The following is a 4,472-nucleotide window of genomic DNA, read 5'->3' on the forward strand; positions in this document are numbered from 1 at the left end:
ATTACTCATTAGAAGACTATGGTAATGCAGATCATCATATTGGTTGTAGATATATGTCCTCGTGCCTTTTCTTCACCATCTATTTAAATAATAATAAAAGTTTCATTATACATATTTACTTAATGTAAATTATCTTCTAACAAGGATAAAAAATTACACGCACATGACTTTTAAAAAAAAGAGTTTTACTAAAGTGTAATTTTACCAATAAGTATAAGGAAACATGCATTATTATATATTATGTGTATTGGATAGGAATTCAAATATATATATAAATGCAATAATATTTCAACGAAATACTAATAATATAATATGGAACATAAATGAATAATTGGCTAATAATTAACTCTCGCTCACCTTTGTAAAAAAAATCACATTTCCCATGACTTTTGAACGAATATAAGTGTTTCTCCGCCAAAAGGAATAATTTTCACTTTAGTGAGAGCAATATAGAAATCTTGGGAATAATAACAATTTCCGCCGACGGTGAAAATTCTGAGATTTTAGATTGCATTTCTGAAAAAAAGAACAAATTAATTAGATAACGAATTGTAATTGTTTAATTGAATTTTTAATATATTTATAAAAGAATTTCGATTAATATTATATTTTTCAAATTAAAATTTAATCGTAGTAATTTATAAGAAAAATTTTTATTACAAAATTTCCTTAATTAAGAAATTAATTAGATCCGAAGGTATTTTCACATATAAACCGAGAAATTCATCAAAACGTCCCTTTTGGATGATGAGTTACCTGTCATGAGGAGCTGTTAGATAGGTGTATTTTGATAACTGATTAGCGTTTCCGGCAGTGGTTTAGGTTTAATTATCATGGATTGTCATGACTATTAATCACATCTCATCAACTAAAATTTCATGACACTAATTATACACATATAACATTTGCAAAAAAATGAAATGGATTTCATCACATACTATATAAGCATTTATATATAAAAAAATATATATAAAGACACACTTTCTTTTTGAAAAAGGAAAGTGCAATTTCGCTATTATAAAAGAGATCAAAAAGGTTTTATGGTGAGGATTTCAGTTTCGAAGAAATAACATTTCTTTTCTTTTTATATTGTAATTCCGCTTTGAAAGTTTGTTTTGAAAAGCAGTGAAGCGCAAAGTGAGAAAATCGTGTCTACTTTTTTTCTTGAACAAAAGTTCTTTGTAGAATTTCATATCGATTAAAGTGGATACTACACCAAAAAAAATCCTGATAAATCTCTAAAATATAAACAACTAAATAATGCTTATATATACATTTTTTTTCTAAGAAAATGAAATTTCTAGATTTTATATCAAAGATGAATGAATATTATATCAAGAAAGATAAAGTTCTCGATAAATTTTATAAAACATTGAAAACCAATTTATTCAGTTTCAATATAAATAAAACTCGAAGAATGAAATGAATATTTGCTGAAAAAAAAAATTTTAATGAAAGTTTGTTAAAATTTAACCGATAATTTCATTAAGGGATTTTCTTTTTTACATATACGAGATAAATTGGAGGGAAAAAAAAAATAATAATAATAATTCTCTTAATTATTTTTATGAGAAAATTATTATTTTACAGAAATTTTTGGGTATTAATTGCATATAAAGTGCTTGCTGCCTTACATATAGGATGGAATTTAGATTGCACCAATTTAACATATTCCCCTTTGCGTGGGATACTGGGGCAAAGTGGCAATTTGAAATAATGCGTTGGGCAAACCACGTTTCTCGAGCAAGTCCCCCAGTACTTTACCGGAGGCAAATCTTGAGAAATGCCGTATCTCACATATGCAGAGGGATATAACATATATACAGAGTCCACTATATACACTCCAATACTTTAATCTTCATCTCTCTCTCTCTCTCTCGGATAATAATATCTCACTCTATGTAACTACACTATACGCCCACTCTGCCTGGACTAATGCAAATGTTTAACCTTTTGGTTTAACTTATCTATTTCCAACTTTGACCCCCCACTGTTAAGACTTTAATAGATAATTCGGAATTTAACTGAAAAAAAAAATTTCATTCACTTGCAAAAAATAGATTTCTTTAAAAGAATGTGAATCAATATATTTTGGAACTCATTGATTTTTGTAAATATTTTATACCACGATTTTAATTTCAAAATATATAAAAATTATTTTTGGAAATTAGTTTAAATAATGAGATGAATAATTAAAATTTTAATTCCAAAGATATATAAATATTAAAAAGATGATTTTTATAACTAAATTATTTTTTCTCGTGCGTGCTTTGGATGAATCAAAAAAAGCAAAAGGAAAATTTTCATAAATGTCAAAAATAAAAATTAATGAAAAATATTTTTGCAGCTAAATTGAATTAATTATAAATTTTTGAAAAAATAGAAAAAAGCGCAGTTTCTTTTTTTACTATTCAAGGGATATGAAATTCATTAAAAACATGTCATCCCTTGCCAAGAAAATTAATTAAGAAGATCCAACTTTACATATTATGAAGAGTCCTTCGAAAAGCAATTTCGCTTTTCACATGTGCGCCTTACTGCCGATCGTGATATTATTTTCTATAAAGTAAAATGGTCATTTCATAAACAATTTCTGATCTCTATTCAAAAGTTTCATAATCGTAAATTGCAAATAACTCTTCAATTAAAAATTAGATTTGTATATTCGAACTATATATTAAATTAATTTTTTTTCATCGAAGATCAATTACTTTTGAAAATAATAAAATTAGAAAAAGTGAATAATAATATTTTACTATTATTTAATTAAATTAATATATTTTGTTCTTACTCACCAATAAATAATATATCTATTTTTATATATATATTCACACAAGATGAAATAAATTAATTTAGGTATGAATAGTAATAATATCCATTGTGTTAGAAACGAGTGGATTGCTATTTCTGGAATTTCTTGCTCACCTATTCTAGAAGTGGCGGATATACATAAAAGATCATTCAGTGAATATAGCTTTTGAAGTTCTAGCTTTTATTACACACATTCTCTCTCTCTCTCTCTCTCGACAATCGAGAATTTAACAACGCTCTAATCCTGGTTTTGTTGAATCATCGAAAAAAGTCGCCGACAAATCTCAAGTCCGCGGATGTGGTCAATAACTTAAAGGCGATAAATTTTGTTCAGAGCAATAAACATACGTCGTGCGAAAACACGTCGAATAGGTTAAAATAATGACTTCCTCGAATAACCAATATTCATCACAAAAATCCTCTCTATATATATTGCCTAAAATATATCTTTTCTATAAAATCTTATATTTATCTGCGTGAATAAAAATTATATAATTAATGCAAGAAAAAATATTTCGAAAAGGAAAACATAAATTTCATTAATTAATCTTTCTTAATTCGCTTTCATTTTTATAATCATAATTAAAATATTTGATTTTTTCAGTACTCACCATTGAAATCTCATAGTGTTCGAAAGTACAAATAATACTACAATTTACTTCAATTTGCAAGTACTAATATTTTTGTTTTGATTATCCGTGTAATAAAATGAGGTTATGTTGTTACTTTTCTAATAACAATCATAACAATCAAAAAGTAGTCCAATTTCAATTATATAATTTTGAATAACATTAACTATTTTAAAAAAAATATTACTAATTATATCAACACTTAATATTAATAAGTAATAATAATAATAATAACTTTTTATCACTATTTATCTATTTATTAATTTAAACAATTGTTATAACCGTTAAAGAAATTTAAAATAAATTCATACTAGTCAACAACATCTGCGCATGCGCATTTGTGACTTTAAATTGGCGGGCGGGGGTGTAGTAACCCCGAAAACCTATATTACTTTTTGATAATTAAATATTTCACATCTAAAAAAAATTTATAATATTACATTGACCCTACTCGTAAAAATAATTAACTTAAAAAATGTGTCAGTTTTTGTAAATAAAAAATATAGGAAATAGAAATAAGCGCACGGTAACTTCAATGCCAGCAAATACGTATTTATGCGTTATTAATATATATATATAAAGTAACGAGGAAATGTTATAAATACCAGTTTGTAAGCAAAAAAAGAATCGCAATAGTATGACAAAACTGAAAAAGCAAGTATAGGTAAGCAAAAGAGAAAAGAATCTTTGATATCAAGAGAGTTGAATAAAAGTAGTGAGTGGTGGTGGGGGAAAAAGTTTGAGGAGTGGGGGACGAGAGTGACGCTGCTTGACTTGCTCGGCAGTTGCGATTCGAACGTCGCGCGTGTTGCATCGTTCTGTTGATTGTGTGTCATTTGTGCTATATTAATTACATCGTGTGCGCACTGTTTATCGAATAACAATTTTATCAAATTGCAATCAACCGAGGTAGTATATTATATCCATAACGTTTATTGTGAAATTCGTCATCGTTTACAAACAAAAATATTTCAAAAACCCGAGAGGTTAAGTTTTCAGTGGACCCGTGAAGTCGCGTGTGTTTACCATTCT

At 26.9% G+C, this 4,472-nt stretch overlaps 1 long non-coding RNA gene across 2 annotated transcripts; it reads right to left on the minus strand.

The window, feature by feature from the left end:
- Positions 1–3,588, minus strand: LOC127289751 (uncharacterized). 2 transcript variants are annotated; one of them, XR_007844215.1, is made up of 5 exons: positions 3,423–3,588; positions 2,926–3,247; positions 757–868; positions 358–516; positions 1–79 (listed from the first exon to the last, which is right to left on the minus strand). It is a non-coding gene; the product is annotated as an uncharacterized LOC127289751 (long non-coding RNA). The 2 variants fall into 2 exon arrangements; XR_007844216.1 differs by lacking the exon at positions 757–868.
- Between the last annotated feature and the right edge of the window lie 884 nt (positions 3,589–4,472).

This window comes from Leptopilina boulardi, unplaced genomic scaffold, assembly GCF_019393585.1.
Source record: "Leptopilina boulardi isolate dan_hultmark-lab unplaced genomic scaffold, ZJU_Lbou_2.1 LbouV2_51, whole genome shotgun sequence".
Taxonomy (NCBI): Eukaryota; Metazoa; Arthropoda; class Insecta; order Hymenoptera; family Figitidae; genus Leptopilina; species Leptopilina boulardi.